General features: G+C 37.9%; 1 protein-coding gene across 8 annotated transcripts in view; it reads left to right on the top strand.

The window, feature by feature from the left end:
* The first annotated feature begins 12,120 nt into the window (after positions 1–12,120).
* Positions 12,121–22,997, top strand: part of LOC148125348 (uncharacterized) — a 167,026-nt gene continuing 156,149 nt past the window's right edge. For 6 of the 8 annotated variants that reach the window (XR_015744370.1, XR_015744372.1, XR_015744371.1 and 3 more), the window contains exons 1-2: positions 12,398–12,757; positions 14,007–14,091. The gene's annotated coding sequence lies outside the window, so the exon portion shown is untranslated. Of the gene's footprint in view, positions 12,226–12,397; positions 12,758–12,931; positions 13,025–14,006; positions 14,092–14,726; positions 16,427–22,997 lie in introns of those variants that run through there. The other 2 variants (XR_015744366.1, XR_015744368.1) reach the window with 2 other exon arrangements.

Raw genomic sequence — 22,997 nt, forward strand, 5'->3', positions numbered from 1 at the left:
GAATAAACGAGATGACACCTCCCACCTACCAGCCATTTGGAAACCCGCCCTCATGAACAGACGAATACCTAACATGAAGAATGACACCAGACCCACACCCACGAGGGCCACACAAGATGCTACCGCCACACTTCCACGTAGAAAGCAGACTCACACCCACACAGAAGATGAGACATGATCATGGACCAGAAGCCAGACTGCAGCTGCATCACTACCTGCTTCAAACCCCTCCGAGCCATACATGAAGTGAACTGACACCCACCATGAAGATGCGGCACGACCACAAACACGAAGCCAAACAGCAGTATCACAGCTCAACAGCTCCAACCCCCCAGCAACTAAGACTAACCTCAGCACAACCAAGCCCCCACCTGAACAGAACACACCTCCAGCCAATCAGAACACAGCCAAACCCCCAACCAATGAGAACACACCCCCACCCAATCAGAACACAGCCAAGCCCCCACCCAATCAAGTCACACCCCCACTAGCAGTTAAAAGGAAGAAGCAGCTGCAAGCTCACATTACTCTGAGAAGCACAGAGCCGAAGACACAAGCCTGAAGATGATGAATGAGACTTCATTGAAACGTTGCCTAGATACTTCCAATCTTATGCGGGAGAAAACCCGCATTGAGGCCTATATTAAAACATGCGAAATGGGGGGAATGGTGGGGGGGGGGCTTGCCGTTAGGAAGTATTTTTGTTGCACACCTGGATATGGTGCTGCCTGCGTTGACCCCAATATGAAGTGCCCCACCAACGCCGAGGTCAACATCCAAGCCGTCACCACCCCCCCGAAGATGCAAGGGGGGGAATTAAGTCACCCCCGAAAAGACGGCCTAGCCATTTTTTCGAGGCTCAAAAAAAAAAAAAAAAAAGACCCGGCCTTATTATATGAGAAACATGGTATATGTGTATGTATGTATGTATGTATGTATGTGTGTATATATATGTGTGTGTGTGTGTGTGTGTGTGTGTGTGTGTGAATATATATATATATGTTTTATATATATGTATATATATATGTGTGTGTGTGTGTGTGTGTGTGTGTGTGTGTTTTCTTATGTTTTCGTGGGTATCTATATGTATGGTATTCAGCTTTGTTCGGGTATTTTCCCATGTCATTATAGTTATGCTTTTAAAATTGTAGCAATTTTGGCAGAATCTCATCTGCCATCAGGCTTCTGTATAGTGTTTGTCTGTGAGTCAGACTTTCACAGCCATTTCTGTTTTAAATTTGGTGCTAGCCTACTGCTGTGCCAGAATGGTTTTTTCTTTATCCTGATTGGTAATCAATTACCAATCTACAGGCTCACCCCATTGAGTCCTTTGCACCGTTCCAGTGCAACAGTCAATGGGGTGAGCCTGCAGGGCCAGCGCCTCTGAGCCCCCACACTGCTGGCTCCCTTGCCTCTTAGCGCCCCCCTAAGGCATCCCACCGTCCCCCCAGGGAAGATACCACCCACTTTGGGAACCATTGCAGTAGAGTATTAGAATTATTTCTGTATGCTGTTGGTTGTTTTACTGAGATTTCCAGGGAAACTTTTCTTTTTCTATTTATTAATGAACATTTGTTGTTGAAGCATGTTATAAATTTATATTGAACAATTCATTCCATCTAATGCAATCTATTTTTAAGCAATTTTGGAATTGGGCAGACTCTGTATTGTGCAAATAAACAAGCAAACAAATATACAGTATTTTATGTCAAGTATATAGAAAATAGCTGGGGAATTCTGTGATATGAAGTCAAACATTTCTGGTAGGGATAAGGATTATAAGGATTACCCTATTATGAGTACACACATGCGTAAAGTAGGCAAATGACTTTGGTGCAGATATGCAGAAATCATTACCTAAGCCAAAGGGTTGAAGCATTTGTAGGTCCAGGACATCCCAGCAGGCAAAAACAATTTTAATAGTTTATCACCATCTGTAAATAAAATAAAATAAAATAAATGAAGCAATATCTCTTCTATTCATAGCTCATCTCTTAGATATGGAAAACAATTCATTTAGTGACTGTTTGAAGTTACAATGGCACTGAAAAAAGTTACTTATGTTCATTTTTCACACTTATGACCTTTGCAGCATCCCCATGGTCGTATGATTTACATTCAGATGCTTGACAATTGACTCACATTTATGACAGTTGCAGTGTCCAAGAATCATGCAATCCTCTTTAATGACCTTCTGACAAGCAAAGACAATGGGGAAACCAGATTCACTTAACAACGGTGTTACAAATTTAAGAACGGCAGTGATTCACTTAATAAATATGGTGACAAAAGTTATAAAATGGGGCTAAACACACAACAATTTCTCACTTAGCAACATAAATTTTGTGCTCAATTGTGATTGTAAGTTGAGGACTACCTGCATGTGAATTTAAAATTTAAAACTATGCATTTGAAATGTTTATCTAGAAAATAATTCAGATCAGTTTCTTTATTTAGTATCTGTTCATTTCATTTAGGTAATGAGACATCCATTAAATCCATTTACATTACATTTAAATTCCCCTTCAAATTAATTTAATAGACCTCCATTGCAACTCATTCTTACTTTGCAACTTCTGTCAATTTTATCAAATATTTCATTCTGTGCAAAAGCCTGACTGAAAGCTATTCAAAAGTTTGCACTGAGGATTTTTCTCAATTTTCTTATCTCTGACTCTAGTGTTCAGCCGTCAAGGTCTTATCATAAAAGAAATGAAAGCAATCTCTATTTTCTATGACAAAATATTTTATGAACAATTCAAAATGATAATTCCAAATACCTCTGGCACCTTAATCTGTAATCACATTTTCAAAATCTCTATACTAATACCCTTTTGTTGCATGGTCCCTCCCCCCAAAAAACCCCTTTGAAAGAAACTTTTAAAATCAAATTTACACCATTGTCTTTTAAGAAGGCAGAAACTCATTTGATGGATACGGTAAAGCTTGCTGAGAGGTTTTAATATTGGAGATATTTGGTCTTAATCCTTCTAATATGCAAACAAAGAAATAAATAAATAAGCAAATTTAAAAACGATTAAGATACAAGGCTCAGCCCAAGACCAATGTCCTTAAAAAGCACTTATAGAACAGAATAGAATTCTTTATTGGCCAAGTGTGATTGGACACACAAGGAATTTGTCTTGGTGCAAATGCTCTCAGTGTACATAAAAGAAAAGATACATTCATCAAGAGTCAAGAATCATAAGGTACAACACTTAATAACAATCACAGGGTACAATAAGCAATCAAATCATACTAGGAAACAGTCAATATAAATCATAAGGATACAAGCGACAAAGTTAGTCATACAGTCACAAGTGGGAGGGGATGGGTGATAAGGAGTGATGAGAAGATTAATAGTAATAGTAGTGCAGACTTTGTAAATAGTTTGACAGCGTTGAGGGAATTATTTCTTTAGCAGAGTGATGGTGTTCAGGAAAAACGTGTCCTTGTGTCTAGTTGTTCTGGTGTGCAGTGCTCTATAGCATCGTTTGGAGGGTAGGAGTTGAAACAGTTTATGTCCAGGATGTGCCTTTGATTCAGTGATACATAACAATCTATTCCTAAAACTAAAATCTTATGGTATCTCTGGACACCTGCATTGATGGATAGAAGCATTCCTGTCAAACAGACAACGAATGGTCAAAATTGGGAAATTCCTATCAAATTTTGTACCTGTTAACAGTGGTGTTCCCCAAGGCAGTATTCTAGGACCAACCCTCTTCATACGCTACATAAATGACCCCTGTGATCACATTAAGAGCATTTCTCTTAATTATCTTCTTAATTAATTAATTAATTCTCTTCGATGATGATGTAAAGCTATACAGGTCCTCGACTGAAGGCAGGTTGTAGTAATTGCTTTTTCTGCAGTCCTAATTACTCTGTGAGGTCTGTGCTATCTTGTTGGGTTGCAGAACCAAACCAGACAGCTATAGAGGTGCAGATGACAGACTCAATAATTCCTCTGTAGAACTGTATCAGCAGCTCCTTGGGCAGCTTGAGTTGCCAAATTGGTGTAGAAAGAACATTCTTCATTGTACTTTTTTGATGGTGTTTTTGATGTTAGGTGTCCATTTTAGTCTTGTGATATGACAGAACCTAGAAATTTGAAGGTCTTAACTGTTGATACTGTGTTGTCTAGTATTGTAAGAGGTGGTAGTATGGGAGGGTTTCTTCTAAAGTCTACCACCATTTCTACAGTTTTGAGTGTGTTCAGTCTCAGACCATTCTGGTTACACCACGAGGCAAGTTGTACAACCTCCCATCTGTATGCAGATTCATCGTTGTCTCGAATGAGACCAATCACTGTTGTATCATTTGCAAACTTCAGTATTTTAACAGATGGATCGTTTGAGATGCAATTAGTATAGTATATATGGGGCTTATACACCGCTTCACTAAGCAGTTTACAGAGTCATCATATTGCTCCCAACAATCTGGGTCCTCATTTTACTGACCTCAGAAGGATGGAAGGCTGAGTCAACCTTGCTGCTTTGAAAGTGTAAGCTTGATGTAGTTCTGATTCCCAGCTACTCCATCATAAGCTGAACATAAAAATGGCAGTTCCCACAGTCGACTCATGAAGAGCAGCGGTCTGGAGTCACATGGATGATCTCAATGTGATATCACCTTTGCTCTGGATAGATTACACTGGTTTAGATCCAGATTTCAGCAGCAATTTCCCCCAAAAGTTGTCTTGCTAGGCAGCGAAATCCAGCAAGGCGTCTGCTCGCCATGGTGCTTACAGCAAGTCTCCCAGTTGGATTTATTTTTTAGCCTGAAAAAAAAAAAAAGAAAGAACCATGAAGTTGGTCTAATATTAGAAAAGACAAACTAACTACATTTATTCAATTTTAAAAGATAGGAAAGAATTATTCATCAAGATGAAGAAATAATATCCCTTATACAGTAGTATCTTGGTACTCAACTGTTTTGAAATTCATTGAATTTGGTACTCAATTTTGATGCAAAATTTTTGTCTTGGTACTTATCATTTGTTCTAGAAAAGCTAGAACTTGTCGGCTGTCTTGGGACTCACTACATTATTCCTTATGGGAAAATTTTGTTTTGTATTTTTTTGATACTCATCGTGCCTCCTAGAACCAATTAATGATGAGTATTGAGGTACCACTGTATGAGACTGGGATACCCTGTTCGCAAAGAGGATATCTTTAATTGTGCAGCAGCAGCAGAAATATCAGCAGATGTTGTTTATAGTATATGTCACATTGCATCTTCTAAATTTTCCTCATTTATACAATTATGAGAGGTGTAGGAGATCTTATTTTTGTCTGAACTATTAATTTTAAGGAACAATGCAAATATGTCACTAGATACATATCTTCAAAAATTATTTACATATTTAAACTTTAATAATAGACATACTGCTTTTGGCTATTGGTTAGAAAGAAATGGTTGAAATCATTTTTAACATAGCTGTAATATCATCAGATATTTTCCTGAAGATAAATATAATAGATTTGTGTAAGATTGCACTATTATATAAGTAGCCTCTGTATCAATCATAATTCTCTTTTTAATCAAACGACTACAAGATTCCTATTTTATATCGATCAATCTACCTGAAACTAAAACAATTGCTGTTCACGGCAGAAAATAATGGTACACTGACTCTGCAAGCTGGGCTTTTATATGGGAAGTTTCGGCAAAAGACTTTTAAAGATTTAATTTCTGATAATCATTGAATTATAGAATATTTCCTAGGTTAATACACACACATGCACACATACATACATATACATATGCAAACACACACATATATTGTATGTATATGACAGTATACAATGTATAAATCTTTTTCATTTTAATTGGTCAGAGCTCATATTTGCATGCACACACAGATGATAATATTTATTTATTATTTATTTATGTATTTATTTATTTGCCATCCATCTCACTGTCAGGTGACATTGGGCAGCTTACAACATCAAAAAGCAACCATGTAAAACAATTAGAACCTTAAAAGCATTAAAAATTAAAATATTAAAAATTAAAGGGACCAATAAATGGGGTAGAAGTGGAAGCAGGATCTATTCCTACTAACAAACTCAAGAGTGATATGCCACCATTGAAGCCTGAAGCCAGTTGGCAGAACCAGGGTTTTTTGGTCTTTTCAGAAGCCAAGAGGATGGGGTGGATTTCACCTTAGAAGCATGGTGTTCTAAAGGGCAGGAGATGTGGCAGAAAAGGTTCTTCCCCTGGAGCCCACCAGCCAAAATTCCTTGGCCAATGGGGTCCATAGCATTCCCCTTCTGCTGGAATGAGTAGGATGGACCACTATCTTTGGAGATTGTTAGCCTTTTCATTAAAAATATGAATAATCTTTTTGTAAGATCTAGGCTCAAGTTATAGTTAAGTTAAAAGGGAAAGGAAGAAGAAAAAAATATGTAAGGAAAACTTCAATACATAATAATCAAATTTGCACTTGTCAAAATATACATATCAGTCCTAATACATGTCTTTAGAAGATAATTGAATTTTTTCAATGGAGAATTTTTAAAAAAATCATAGTTACAGTTTTATCACTTGGGTAAAAAGATGGTATCTCAGTATTATTATTAATTATGTTGTGCTCCAGATCAGGGGTCACCAACCTTTTGGACCTCAGGGACCACCAAACTCATAATTTTAAATCCCAGGGACTACTAACCGGTTCTGGGGGTGTGGCTTAATTTGTGGGTGTGTCTTTGAAGTCATGTCATTGGCTGGACATGACTTGTATGTAAATATTATAAATATTTATATAAATATTGAATTTTTTTATAAAAAAAGAACAACTTTTACCCAAAATCAGGCAAAGCAGACAGGCAGATTGAATTGCTCACAGAATCACAGATTCATTCAGAGATCAATCTATCTGCCATTGGCTAGCTCAGTCTGTCACATAAAATTTTCTAGCAAGCAAACTCACAAAAGTAACTCGCAACACCATGTATATAAATATTGATTTTTTTTATAAAAAAGAGCAACTTTTACCCAAAATCAGGCAAAGCAGGCCAGCAGATTGAGTTGCTCACAGAATCATTCAGTGATCTATCTATCTGCCATCAGCTAGCTCAGTCTCTCAAATTTGCTTGCCATGAGTCTGCACTGAATAATAGAACCTTCAGTCCTAAGGGAGGTTTGGCTGTGCTTAAAAGCAGAGCCGAAGATCTAAAGACTAGCTAGAAAACAAGAAATCCAACCATTTCCTGCTTCCTAGCTAATCTAAATGTCCCAGCACAGCAGAACAAATGATGGTCAGAAAAAGGAAAAATAGCAATTTAGCAGGCAAGTTTTCTGGGTAAGGAATGAGTGGGCGGGGAGGGTTCCCGCGGGCCATGTGGGCGGCACAGCATTGTGTTTCTGCGCAGCCTGGATTAATTGCTTTGGGGGGATGCTCTGGGAGTGAGAAATTTTCTCACCAAAATTTTCTCATGGTCCACCAGTGGGCCACGGCCCATCAGTTGACGACTGCTGCTCTAGGTTATATGTGTACATCTTTCATTTCAAATATAAAGTTTATACTGCATAGCTTTCTTCTATACATGATTGGTTCAGAAGCAACTGAATTTGAAACCAGCTATCAAACTAATAAAGCTATAATAAAAATGAATTCACAGCATGCACAATATTGTTTGATTAGATTAAATTTATCTTGCAGAAGGAATGAATATTATGTTAGTATTTACTGACTTCTATAGACTCATGAAGTAATTAAAAATGCTTTCAATTTTATATGTTTTGCAGTATACCATATAATTTCCATGATCTGGTATACACATACACAGTAAAAGTTATTTCTGGAGGTATGATATCTTATCCAATATTTTGTTTTGTACTGTACATGCCTTATGCAATAGAGTTTAATTGATGCATGTTTAAAAGGTGTTTTTGTTGTGTTTGCTGATTAACATGTTTAAAATTTAAAATGTACAAAATCTTTCCCTAAGGCAGAGAATTCCTTTTTTACTTAGGCTGTGAATCATTACCTAGATATGTGTCTCAAGCTTTGCAACTTAATCTTCTCTCTCCCATGCCCTCTCTTATTCCTTGCTGAGCAAAGGCTATTTCAACTAAACTACTGCTGTGATACAAAAAAGGGATCATAATTCTGAGGAAAATCACACTTTATTAAAATGATGAATGGGTTCCAGTTTACAAAGGAAAGGGAACTAAGAACAATAGGAGGGAAGATTTTTTTTAAAAAAAATAAAGATGTTGAATTGTAGGAAGTTATCACCCACCCCTCTTTTGGAAAAATGAAATATCCTAGGAAATATTAAAAAGGCAGAATATTTCCCCTAAAAAGAGAAGTAGAAACTCAGAAGCAGAAGCTCACCCCCCCACACCTTTGTTAATGGGCAGGCCATTAAGGCCTGGGGCAGAATATTCTACATAACAAAGGCCTCTACCCATCTCGCCACCTGGCCTGGGAACATTGCATCAGCCAGCACTCAGGTGAAGCCATGTGGTCCAGACAAGGCCTACAAAGTTAGCTAAGACCCCCATCCCTGGGAGTCTAACAGCCAATGAGATACATTACTTACACAGGAACAGGAAACACTACGGTGGGGCCCAACAGAGGGTATAAAACTAAGGGTCTCTCAGCATCTCAGTCCTTCTTTTCCTTCACCCAACATCTTGAAGCATGTGATCGTCTTTTTTACTTTGGAGCTCCAAGCCATGTGGTCCTGTCCACCATTAAACCATCTTTCCAAACAGCCTCCATGTTTCCAGTGTCTTTTTTCCCTACTTGGAACTGAACCCAGAAGGATATTTCTTCCAACAGAATTATGGAGTGGGAAATTCTAGAATTCTGATTGGGTATCAGGATCTTTGGACCATGCAGGGAAAACTGGATAAGTTATGTAAGGATTTATTGTGTTATTGTTGAGAACCATTATACTTTTTTAGAGCAGGCAGGCATTCTGGAAATAGTCAGCAGGTGAGGAATCTTGGTGGCATTAGGTGTCTCTCACCAATTGTTTTATTTCAATTTCCTTATGAGGCTTGCTTTCTTCAATCTGAAAGGGCTGGGTCTTCATTGCTTCCAGTCAATTTCATTTTTTAAACAGGACTAACAGAACATGAGGGATGGAAAAGCCCTTAGAAGTCATCTAGTTCAAGTCCCTGCTTGAGCAGGAGACCTATACCATTTCAGACAAATAGCTGTCAAAAATATTCTTGAAAATCTCCAGTGATGGAGTACCATCTGTTAACAGTAAGCAATAGTTCTATATTTCTTTTCAGCAAGGGCAGGATTAGGGGCTTTGTTTACCAGCAGAAATAGTTTAGGCCTGACAAGTTTATGTGAAGTGGGAAACTGAACCTGGTCCCTCTCATGTTTGCAAGATCAGAAGGAACTGTTACGAAAATAAATTCCCATCTCATTTCAGCCATAATACTCTGAAACCCAATAAACTTGCAGCCTCTCGGTGAAATTGAGGCGGATACCTATTATTTTTATTACTAGAAATCTTGTTGCAACAGGATTTCATTAGCTTTGGGTTCTTAAAAGTCCAATATAGATTTCCAGTTCAAAAGTCTTTTTTAGGTACAACTGGGTGGGATTTATTTATTTTTGTTAATAAAAGGTTTGCAAAGGAAAGGTTGCACTTGCATTTAGTGTAACATATGTAACCTAATACTTTTGTATCCCAGTGTTGGAAGAAATATCCTTCTGGGTTCAGTTCCAAGTAGGGGAAAAGACACTGGAATCATGGTGGCTGTTTGGAAAGGTTTATTGATGAACAGGATGGGTTCCTGGGCAGAAAAAGGGAAGAAAACGCTGAGAGTGCTTAGGTTTTCTGCCCCCTCTTTCATTTTTCTAGGAGAGGGGTAGGTTTTAACTTCCAACACCAGCAAAAATGTCAAACCGCTTTTCTATATTATTGCCAAGAAAAATACACATACACATGTGTGAAATCATTAGGAGTCAAGATTGATTTGAATGAGATTATATTTTATGGGTACAGGAAATATCCCTTGGATATGCCTTGGACAATTCATCTACCTCCTCTATACTTCGAGCCTACAAGGCAACCATATTCGCTAGAAGAAATGAAGACGTTATCTATCTAATTTATGACAAAGTACTGTTGAAAGGTGTCAAAATGCCTTTCCTTCGAGGATTCGATTTTCCTGCTGGGAGAGCTCTGGCGCAAGGGTACGGACAACTGCTTGAAAGCTGGATCTTTTTATTTTTCAGGAAGGCGGTGGACAGCGAGAAGTCTGCGTTCCTGGGCTAGCTGGCTTCTTATGGTAAGTCCCTGGTTTTTATACCCTTTTCTCCCTTTGTGAGTTGATTTCGTGTGAATGTTTGTATTTGTGCTTAATGTTTCAAATCCTGTTTGAGTTTGTTTTTATTCCTGCCGGAGGGCAAACTCCGTGGAGTGCAGAAGGCAAACTCCGCAGGGTGGTTAGATTGTATTATATTATTTTAATACAATATTATTATACAATAATATTACAATATTATTATATATAATACAATAATACTATATATATTATTATATATAATACAATAATACAATATTATTTATATTATTATATTATAATATATTGGTTTTTTCTAATCTCTTTTAGCTTTATAATGGTTTTTTTCATATTTGTTTTGTGGCAATCTCCTGTCTGTCTCTTTGTGTAATTTATATTTTTTGTGTCTTTTGTCTGTTTGTTTTGCTTATTTGGTCTGTCCTGTGCTTGTAAGGGTTTCCTTTTCTTATTTGTCTAGTTTTCTTAATTACTTAGCCTTTTGTCTATAGGGATTCGTTAATACCTTTTATTTGATTCCTTTTCCTATGTAAATTTGTTTTATGGCTGGCCTGATGTTCCCCTTGGGCTTTTCCTGTTTGAGTGACACTACTGTCTTCGTGAAGTTCCCTTTCCACAGTACCAAAGAAAGCCGTTTCTGATATGCGTATGGGAAATCCATCAAAATAAATTAGAATTTATCTTGGAATAAATCGGTTTATATCAGTGTTTCTCAACCTTGGCAGTTTAAAGGAACGGACTTCAGCTCTCCAAATTCCTAGGAGCCGTGGAAATTCTGGGAATTGAAGTCCACATATCTTAAAAGTTGCCACGATTGAGAAACACTGTTTAGACTTTAAAGCACAGTAGAATACTGTGTCAGTATAGCTAGTATGCATCAATTTTCCTGATGAGTGTACTGTATGGTTTTTAAAAATTATTTATTTTTAATGTTTGCATTTAATGTTTGTATTTTATTTTTTTGCTTATGTTCTAATTATAAGACATCCAGAGATGTGAAATAACAATATAAACTGAATAAATAAAACACACCTAGCTCAATAAATTTGGCTGTTTGAGATGAAAAGACAAGTTCTTCCTGTGCAGCAGCTGACCTGCAGAAAAGTGGTGGTGAAGGTACAATATTTTTCTGCAGGACAAACTATCTGGAACAAACTGTATTTCCATTTACTGGAGGGTATGCACAAGAAGTTTACAGCCTTCACAGCTGCTGCACTGCCTGATGCAATCATCTGAGTTGACTCAAAGATAAAGGTGTCATTAACTTCAGCAAGGAGTAGAATTTTGATTTTTTCAAATAAAACCTTTAGATGGCATAAATAAACATAAATAACTCCTAAGTGATTCCATCGGCTTCAATAAGGCTCCAGACTGAATTGTTAAGATTGAGATGACTAGACACTTCCAGCCTTGTGTGCCAGAATCAGAAAAGATTTGAACTGATTTTCCTTCCAAGAAAGGAAGTTTCATTGGAAGTTGGGTGAAACTATTTAAAATCCAAACATGCTTCTGCTCATTATAGACCCAATCTGAGACCACAGCAGTGTCTTAAATGCCAAGAGTGCTCGATTTCCTCTCCCCCACTCCGCCCCCGTTATCTTTCTCAGTGGGTGGGGGGGCATCCACGTTTTTGGATTAGTACCTTTTGGGAAGAGTCCACTGGTCTGTGGGTGCATGCAGAGTGACGGACGTTGAGGTGGGGGAAATGGGTCTTAGCGCGTCATTCGCGCTTCTGCCGCTCGCTTTCGCTCTGCAAGGCTGTGTGAGTGGGTGGTTTAGCTTGCAGGGAAGGCTGGGTGGGTGTGTGGTTGGGAGGGGACGCAGACAGGTGGGCTGGACGAGTTTTCGCGGTGGTGGTGGTGGTGGTGGTGGTGGAAGCTGGTCGAAAAAGAGGAGGGCACTGAAGAAGGCAGCCTAGTGAAGTGTCTCTGATGCTTTGGGCAGGTGTGTGCGTGCGGATTCTGTCCCTCAGTACTGGCGGGTAGAGGGGGCGGGCTGGTTGTGTAGGCAGCAGGCAGGCTGGCGAAAGGTTTGCGCTCTGCAAGCGGCGCCTGAGACGCGGGCATGTGATCAAAAAGCGAGGGTGGGAGGGGGAGGGAGAAAGAGGAGGAGGATAGAGGGAGGAGACGGGCTGTACTCTAGATGAGCTAGGAGTTTGCAAGCTCCGAAGCGCTGGCGGGAGCTGTGTGCCTCACAAAGGACGCGCGCGCGTTTGGCGGGCCGCCCGGGGCGGGAATCGCGGCGTGTGTAGGGCTCGGAGAGGAGTTGCTCGTTTTCCCTCCCTCCTCAGGAATCCCAGTCGGCGAAGGAGCGGCACCCGCAGTGTGAGGCTCCCCTTGGCTGTTTGGAGCGGGCTGCGTGAGAGGCGGTGGGGAGACGTCCAGAGAGCTGCAAAGAGCAGCAGGCACTTCATCCTGCGGCACCAGCAGGAAGAGAGGCTGTGCGCGCGAGGGAGAGCTGAAGCCCATGTGCGCAGGTGGGCAACACCCGTTTCCACCGCATTGTCAGCCGGTGATGGCTGCAGACATGCATTCGGGGAGGGGGGGAAAGAGGAGGGAACAGGACAACAGAGGGGAGGCCGGCATCCAAGAGCGTGTCCGGGATGGCTCTGGATACGTGTGGCTCCTGGGTGCCAGTCTGTCTTTCACAGTCTCAGAGATTACGGTTTCCAACTTGATCTCTTCCTTTGGCCGGATGGAAGTGAAGACTGCGAAAGAGCGTGAATCGAGGGAGGGAAAATCAGGTTTGTTTCTCCTCGTAATTCGGAAGCCAGGAACTACCTTGTGTTTTGTTGGTACTTTGCCATTTCGACTTAGAGGAGCTGTAGTGGGGAAGAGAGCGAAAGCAGCGTGTAGCACCTTGACAAGTGGCTTGGCGTCGAGTGAGCACAGGGAGGCTTGCTTGCCATGTGCAAAAACACGGTCTTTATTCAGGAGTAATTTCGAGGGAGGAGATTAGCCCACAGCCCTGCATGGAAGAGTCGAGATGCAACGGAGCACTGGCATCTGATTTAAGATAAAATAATCGTTACCAACCTGTATCCAGTTTTTCAGGGATTATCCTCCAACTTAACTTTTATTAGTACAGTAGTTGTGATGGCAATGGAATAGCACTGCTAAGGAAAAACTTATATGACAGGGGACTCATTGGACTTGTTTGCAAGAAGCATATAAAAATGTAAGAATATTAAAGATGCAATAAAATGACCAGGATTTCTGATGAGACTGATCAATATGTTGGTTGAGATTAGTTGTGTTATGTATGAAGGTCCTCTTAAACATATTTCCTTTAAATTGCATTTACTAGCTTCCAAAATGTGCACATATTTTGTATAATAATATTGCTTGTAAACTGTACACCTATGAAGTGTTTGCATTTATTACTAAATTACAGCAATTTGCTACACTTTTATATACTATTATATAGCAGATAAAACATTCATTAAGGCAGAGGTGATATTTTACTTTTTTAACCTTTCATACAATTTCAGTTAAATAAAATGAATACTTAAAGGCTGAAAGTTCTTATACTGAACTTTCTGAGAGTGAGTGGGATTTACTTTTGATTACACATGTATTAGATTGCCTTGTAAAAAAATTAAAGGACATAATGCATCTATTAGTGGGAATGTCTGTGACTTTTTCATGCATTCTGGACTAGAGTTTTGGATGTGACATTTAGCTACAGCAGATGTAATATATTTAATTTCTCCCATTTAACTATAGATGGCAGTGTGAAAACCAAATTGGTAGAAGTTATTTTTTGCTCTGTGAGAAAATGAAGACAATGTACACATGACTAGGCTCACAGGTATGTACATTGATTAACTGCCTATGCAATATTTTCTGTGTTCTGAAAGTTGACCAGTTTTAGGCAGAATTTAACTTAAAATATCAGATGTATTTGACCTGAACAAGTTTAAAAAGCCAAGGGATACAGAAAAGCATGTTTATAACAATTTAGAAGATGTGAGAAGGGACAGCTTAACTGAAAGGTTTCCTGGAAGCAAGAAATCCTCTAAGGATTTTAAACCTTTAAGATAATGTTAAGTAAATGTAATGCTGTCTTCTGATGTTGCTGTTGCTAACAGAATTATGTGTGTATATATATGCTCTGTAAAAACATTTATTTCAAATACAAGTATGCTAATTAAAGTTGGCAGTTTTCTTCTTGAGTGGTCTGGCATCACAATCAGAAACATATTTATATACTGAACCTCAGCCCACTTAAAAAGTCAGTTAAGTTAAAATGAACTGGAATTATGTCTGTAAGCATGCATACAGCACCAGTGTAGTTAAAATGGATGTAGCATTACTGTGGGATGAATATTCAAATTATTTTCCTGTCTGGTGAGATAAAGATGTTTTAGAAGGTGATAAGTACAAGAAACATCTTTGCATAAATTACGCAGTTTCCAATAGTGAACACATCTTTTTGTCTTGCAGGAGACAGGTGAGGTCTCTGACCTCATCTTGGGGCTCATAGGCATCCATAGAGTCCTAAGACATCTCACTGCTTCTGTACGCATCTAAAATCTAGTATCAAGAATGAGCTTCCCTGCCTCTCCAGATTCTGGATAAATTAGAGAGAAGGTGGGGAGATTTTCTCCTGAAATCATGCTGAAGTTTTGAAATTTTTCTAAAACATAGCATGACATCAGGAACAAGCTCTTATACTTATCTAGGCTCAGGAAAAGAGTCAGCACATTGACCTTGGGTTTTACAGTTGCTTGGAAAGCAAAATGCTTCTTGATTCTGAATGCTTTCAAAACTCCATGTGACATCAGAGATGAGAGCTTGCTTGTCTCCTGACCCAGGAGAGAACAGATCTGGTGGCGCCCACAAATTTTGGCCGTCTGTCAAGGTTAACAAAATGGATGAATTGCTGATCATTGCCTCTAAATACTTTAGGCTAGTTAATAGTTTTGTTAAATCTCACATTTGATATGCCATGTTGCGCAAGAATATAACTGCATGCCAGCAATATACATTACAATGGGAATTATTGATCATTTTAAGGGAAAATTTGAAAATCATTAAGAGTGTTATTGCAATAGGAGCGAAAGATATACAATTAATTAGCAATATAATCTTATTGGCAAATCCAATTTGAACTAAAATATGAAATTTACTTAAAATAATGTTTACTAATCACATGTAATCACTAAATTGAAAGAAAAGAATTCAGTCTTAAAATCATAGTGTTGGAAGAGTTCACTGAGTATAACTTCTGTTGAACACAGGAATGAAAATTAAAGCATCCCCCAAAATAAGTACTTAACCTTCTTTTAAACACATCTAGCAAAACAAAGCCCTTTGCCACTCCAGGTAATTAATTTCACTGTCAAATCTGCCTTCCTATAACTTAAATTGTTATGTCCTGCACTTTGGAACTATAGAGAACAAGCCTTGACTTACCTCTGTGTGATACAAGTATTTGAGGAATACTCGTCCCTTCTTTCCACCCCATCTCCACCCCGCACCTCCCCAATACATCTGAAGGGTAATCATTTCAGTTTCTTCAGTTCTTTTTCGCTAGTCCCCGGATTATCCTTGTTATCCTTCTCAAATGTGTTTTGATTTACCTGAATCCCTTTAAAAATGTAACAGCAGAATTTTAGCTGTGTATCTTATCTTTCCCTAATGCCCATGTACATAGTTCATTTACTATCCATCAAAAATTCAGTTTCCTTGGAGACAGAAACAAATGGTGAGAATAGGCATTATATCTAAACATGTATACTTGAACCTTTATTCTAAATATTACTTGAGTAAATATAATTACTTGAGAGCATAGAAATCAGTACTTGGTATTGGGGTGCTTGAAGAGGAACAATTGATATGTAGAGCTTGTCTACTTTGAACTGAAATTTAAACTTTATTGAATTGCTTGTATTCCTGGCAGTTACACGTGTGAGTGAATGTATAAATTCATAACCTTATATGTAAAAATGTAGCAAGCAGTATGTACTCCTTTTACAGTAAGAAGTCATAAAATATTAAGTTATATCTAATGTAAGAGAATCAGGAAGAATGCTCTACTGAGGGTTCTTATTACCGGGACTTCACTATGCAACAAGTACCATTACTGTACATTTTGATAAATTGTCATAAATAATTGAAATAAACTGTCATCACTTTCCAAATGCTTGATCTGTATGTTTTGATCTGCTCACCAAGTTACTGAGTTGAACAAGACAACTGTACACTACCAAAACAGCAAGGTTTCCCAGGTTTTGTGTTTACTAATATACTAAACTGTTACATAATTCAGTTACAATATATGACTGTTGGTAATGAAGTAAATTAATCTCAGAAAAAACCCGATCACAAACTAGATCTTTATCTTTTTTTCTCTCTCTCTATTATATTTGGGCTCCATTTCTACAATGCAGCCATCTCAACATGCATTCCTGCAGCTTGCATTTTAAGTCCTACACAACACAGATCCCTACATTCTTTTTTGTGAGTCAAAATGCACAGATAATAATCAGACACTGCATTCAAGCTAAAAGGCAGATACTGACAGTTTCTCTTGCAGACAAACTTCAAGGATGGAGAGACAGTGAGCACAGATGGCATCCTGTAACTCCTATCTGCATTGGAAGAAAACATTGTAACAGTAATACAGTTAAGTTTATCTGGCCTTTGGATGTAAGTCAACAGCCTTAATCCTTTGGGTGTATAAAATATAAAATAATCTTAATAGTAGACCATGGGCTTGGTATGCAAAACATCCCAAATTCAGTCCCTGGTATTCCCATGTAAGAATTGAAGTTGTACGAAAAACAAAGAGTTGCAGCCAGTAAGTACAAACCTGATTGAACTATATTTCCTATTTCCAAAAGAAATAGTGTTGAGCTCTAAATTCAGTATTTAATTGAATATTTGGATGTGCTAGGGCAGTGATGGTGAACCTTTTTGTTGTGGTGTGCCAAAAGTGTGTGGGTGCCGGCACCCACAATGCAATGCACCCTGCCCCCCCCCCACATGCACGTGCAGTATCCCCAGCCCCCTACCTGCACTGCACTTGTGTGCACCTCCCAACTGATTTTTGGCCCCGTTTGAGGCCTTTTGTGGCCTCCCAGAGGCTTGAGGGAAGCCTCTGCAGCCTCAGGAGGCTGAAAAACAGGCCTTCCAGAAATACCCAGAAGTGCCCATTTTCAGCCTCTGGAGCCCAGGGGATGCTGTTTTCACCCTCCCGGGGGCTCAAGGGAAGCCTCTGCAGCCTTTGGAGGCTGAAAAACAGGCCCATCTCATCACTTCTGGTATTCCATTAAGTGTGGCTGGGGCTCGTGTGCTCACACAAATGGCTCTATGTGCCACCTGTAGCACGCGTGCATAGGTTCGCCATCAGGGTGCTAGGATGTATGTGGGTTCCTGGATTTTCTTTGTACAAAGATTCGAGATGTGATATAATTCTCATAATAAGGAAGTGACACTACTTTTAAAGAAATGATTAAGGCAATATATTCTGTTTAGATTACATCAAAAATTTGGCTAACCTAGTTTTAGTTTATATCTCCAAGGATATTTGGAAATATTTTCTGCACAACTTGTTCACTTATTATCTACCAGATATATTAGTGTAGTATCATTAGTCATGTACAGGATTGAAGGCAAAAGGAAAAGAGGCCTGCAGAGGATCAAATGGTTCGATACTATCCTCTACTCAGTGGGCATGAGTTTGGGCAGACTCAGGGAGACAGTGGACGATGGGGGGCTTGGCGTGATGTGGACCATGGGGTCACAAACAGCTGGACACAACTTAATGACTGAACAACAGTAGTCACATAAGCCGATGAATGAAAAATGCAATCTTAATCCTATGCAAGGTATTTCATAGAATCAAAATCCTTCTCAATTTGAAGGAGCATGTCTAATAAATTGTGCTCCTAGAAAAATGTGTTCTTTTTGTAAAATAACAGTATTGCTTGGGTTTGGATGCTTAGAAATAGACCAGTCACATTTTGCTCATTTACTATCAGTTGTTTGACTATTTATTTATTTTATTTATTAGAATTTGTCAAACAAAAACAAGAATAAAAGAATAAAAATACAATGACAGGAACGATAGGCATGTTAGTTCCACACTTATCCACACCCCCTCTACTAACCATCTAAGTATGATGTAAGGTCCACAGAAGTCAATTGGTGACTGAAAATAAAAATTTGTAGCTGAAACAACTGACCTCAAGTAGAGTATTCCAGACTTTGAAAACTCTATTACAGAAATCATATTTTTTACGGTCAAGTTTAGAACGATTTACATTGAGTTTAAAGCAGTTGTTAGTATGCGTATTATTGCGATTAAAACATTTAGAGGTAAAACATTACTACATATAATTTTGTATGCAATACCTAGATCTGATCGCAAGCGACACAGTTCTAAATTATCCAAAATGAAAATGTCGAGCCTAGTAGCATAGGGAATTATATTGTGTACAGAAGAGCGCAAGACTTTTCTCATGAAATACTTCTGAACCTGCTCAATTGCACTGATGTCAGATATATGTTGAGGATTCCAAACTGTTGAACAATACTCTAAGATTGGTCTAGCATAAGTTTTATAAGCTCTAATTAGCAATACAATGTTTCCAGAAAAAAACCCTGCAAAATTAAATTTACAACTCTTAATGCTTTTTTTTAGCAACGCTGTTACAATGAATTTGGAGCATAGATCATCAGGTATAAGTATACCTAGGTCCTTGACAAAGTGAGGGTCATCAGCTATTCAATGCCACCTAGCTTATACTTGACATTCTGATTATGTTTACCAATACGTAAGCAGAGCATTTATTAATCGAAATTTGAAATTGCCAAATAGGTAACACATAGTCAAACACATAGTCGAGATCACTTTGCAAAACAGTATTGAGTAATTTTACATCATGGGCAAAAAGGATGCAATTGCTTTTAAGTTGATCGCATAAATTGTTGATATAGAACAAGAAAACCATGGACCTAAGATGCTGCCTTGCGGAACACTACTGTTAACTGATGTAGGGTTAGACAGCGAGTTCCCTATTTTGACTTAGCCTGCAGTCTATTAGGAAAGCAGCAATTCACTTGTCCAAAGAACCAGAAATGCCATAAGAGTTTAATTTCAACAGCGGTTTATCATGTACTACTCAGCAGGTTCTGACCAGTTCTGGAGAACTGGTAGTGGAAATTTTGAGTAGTTTGGAGAACCAGCAAATACAACCTCTGACTAGCCCCGCCTCCATCTATTCTCTTCCTCCCGAGTCCCAGCTGAGTGGCTGGGTCTTCTTTTCTTGCCCTGCACAAGAGAACGGAGCTGGAAAGCAGGTTAGTGGGGTGTGAAGGAATGGGATTTTGCAGTAACTTCCCAGGAGTGGGGAGGGAATGAAGATTTTACAGTATCCTTCCCCTGCGACACCCACCAAGCCATGCCCACCGAACTGGTAGTAAAAAATTTTTGAATCCCACCACTGGTACTACTGTATCAAAAGCCTTACAAAAATATATGTAAATTGCATCTGCAGCTTTGCCTTGGTCAAGACATGTAGTCCAGATGTTCTTACAGTGCAAAAGTTACAGATTACAGGATGAGTTTTTCCTAAAGCCAAACTGTTGGATAGCAAGTTGTTTTTCTCTAAGTGGTGAACAATGGATTGATTTATAATTGATTCCATAACTTTGCATGTAACACAATGCAAAGAGATTGGTCTATAATTTTCAAGGTCACCCGTTTAAAAAATTAGTATAACTATAGCTGATGACCATAGATCAGGCAGAGAACTAGTTTGAAATGATACTTTGAAAATTGCACACAAAGATTCAGCTAGGACAGTAGCAAGCTTTTTCAAGAAAAAAGCACATAAACCATCTGGTCCTGTGGACAGAGATAGTTTTAGATTACATAATGCTAATTCAACATTATCTACTGTAAATTTAATAGTCAGAAATTTCAACTATTTGTGGTTCAACTTGCGAATGAGCAACTGCAACCATTGCTATTCACAAAAACTGAACTAAAAAATGAATTGAAGAGATAGGCCTGACCAACATTGTCATTACAATCAACCCGTTTTGTCCTTTTAAGGATGGAATCACTTGCGAGTTTCAAATTATTAAGCCACATCTGCTCTGCATAAATGGCAGTCTGTCTTTTTAGTGCATGTTAATATGTTTGAGAAAGACAGTTGGAAGATGCTTCTGCTTTTTAGATACACAGGGATTATCTTGTGAAAGAGCTGATACTGTCTTAATTTCCAGTTAAACCATAAAATCCAATTTATATAGGCCATGTGTTGCCAATACAGGTATTTCAGAACTCAAGAAGGAAGAAAGTAGATTCAGAAAGGAATTGTGGAATGATAACTGCATGCAAAGAAGTATAGAGAGCTATAAATATATTATTATTGTCGTAAGTACTCTTGTCACCATTGGCATCTACCTTCTGAACATGGTTTTTGGGAAGTCTTCCCCAATTTTATCTCAATAATAATAGCTAGTGAGGTAAGTTAAACTGAAACTATAATTGTGGTAAAGCTAGTTCAATAGAATTTTACCAAACTAATCAGGATTATATTCACTTGTCTTTTGCCAGTGGAGAAAGATAGGAAAGAAAACAGGGAGAAGTTAATTGTTAATGGGCATACTTATACTTTTAGGTATTGCCAGCATAGTGGCTGAGTTTAGTGTGATAGATACACATATGTTGTGGAAGCTTGAAATATAGCACATGTATGTTTCTATTTATTTCCTATTCTTTGCCAGTTAATGATTAGAAAGGTAAAAGTACAGTATATAGAACCATTGTATTTAGAACATTTAATAAACAGATGAGATGTATGCTTTGTCCTCTATGCAGGTAAACTAACAGTAAAACTAAAATTAGTTCTGTTAGTTCTAAATTTAGTTTAGAAAAACTAAACTCCAGTCAAATTCCGGCCTGCCATACTATTCTACCTCTTTTTAAAATCTTTTTAATCTGTGGAATTCTACATACAATTAGCAAAACTTCATTAGTTTATGTACAACTTCCATATTTTCTCCATTAGAAAAGATACTTAGGCTATGCTTGGGAAGACTGTGCCTTTATAATGTTTCAGCTAGCTGTCTACATAATGAGGAACAATTCGCACCCTTTTTTCGAAGAAATTTCAAAGAACAATAGGTGACACAGAACAGAAATGCCTAGAAGTCAAGTGAATCAGTAATTTGTCAATGCAACTGCAACGCCACCGGAAAAATGTTAAGGTTTTACAAGAAACTGAGTAACAGCATCTTGTGGAAGAACATTGCTTTCATAATTAACATAATTTTCCATTTTGTTATAGTTTTTTAATTTTTTGTTAAAAACACTAAATCACAGGCAAGGTGCCAGAATGAATCAGGAAAAAGCAAAAGTAGATACTTGATGATAGAAAAGTATCAAAACTCTGTGTGTGCGTGTATACACAAAAACACGCACGTGCATGCGCACACAGACATTTTCTGGAGATTTTCATCTTTTTATATTTTAAATTTTTCAAATTTATTTTTTATTTATTCAATTACTAGAGCTCCCATCTCAGTTAATGATGCTGAATGGCTTACAATTAAATATATACTACAATTAAACCACTAAAATGCTTTAAAACAATGAAATTTCATTAGATGATAGAGTCACTAGAGTCTCACTGGATGTGAATGAGAATCTGAGAAAGATGAAAACTTTCCACTTGACATCACAGTAGAAGAGTAAACAGCAATATTTAGAAGTTTAGAACTTCTCTGGTACTTTAAAGTTCACAGTGTTGCAGTTCTAGGGAAAACATAACTGCTGTAAACAGTTGCAGACGGGCTACGCTTGCTCCCCTGTGTGTTCCAGAGCGTTTTGGAATTGAATTAGAACTGCTTCACAGTCCAAAAAGACTTAAGAAATTTATAGGAAAGTAATTGTAGGAATTCAAACAGAAAAAAAGAAATATATTAGCACAATAAATAAAGCAAGGTTGAAACTGTTGACTTCAGAATATCATATTAAAATGGTTAATATTTTAAGGTAATACAATAAATTCAATGAAAAAGTGATATATATTTTCAAACACATATTTGTCATATTTTCTAAATTGATGGCAACCTAAACCATATATAAAGAAAAAAAAAAGGGCATATATGATGGGACATGATTGCGAATGATGAATGTGAATCACAGTACAAACTTTACTGCTTTTGCACTTGTGGTGCTACATGCAAGTTCTTAAGGGGTGGATCTTATGTCATAAACTCCCATTGCACATTTCATCGTTTTGATGAAATCTTCGAATTAGGAGAACAAAAAGCATACTCAAAATTGAAATACCAGAAACAACACCAATAATGTTTGAGCAAAGTGATACTCTCATAATATGGTTTTAGACTTAACTTGATGTCATAATCCATTCCAAGAAAGAAGACTTAATTTATAAACTACAGCAGATTAATGAATCATGCTAAGTCAAAATAATCAAACCACCTTATAGATTAATGTTTCATGTGAACTAATCCATAGATACACTGATGTGAGCATAGAAATAAGAAATTAAACATTTAAGGTTTGTGTGGTACTTCAAAGTGATCCTACTGTTTCAAACACATCTCAATCTCCTTAGAACACCCTGAAAGAAAAGTCAGCGTTAGTATTGTTCACCATGCTTTACGAGCATAAGGTGATTTCCTTAAGAGTTTCTAATGGCTTATAGCAACAGATTTGCCCTTAAGCCTGTC

The sequence above is a fragment of the Pseudonaja textilis genome, chromosome 7 (genome assembly GCF_049901715.1).
Source record: "Pseudonaja textilis isolate UNSWEBS1 chromosome 7, rPseTex1.2, whole genome shotgun sequence".
Classification (NCBI taxonomy): Eukaryota; Metazoa; Chordata; class Lepidosauria; order Squamata; family Elapidae; genus Pseudonaja; species Pseudonaja textilis.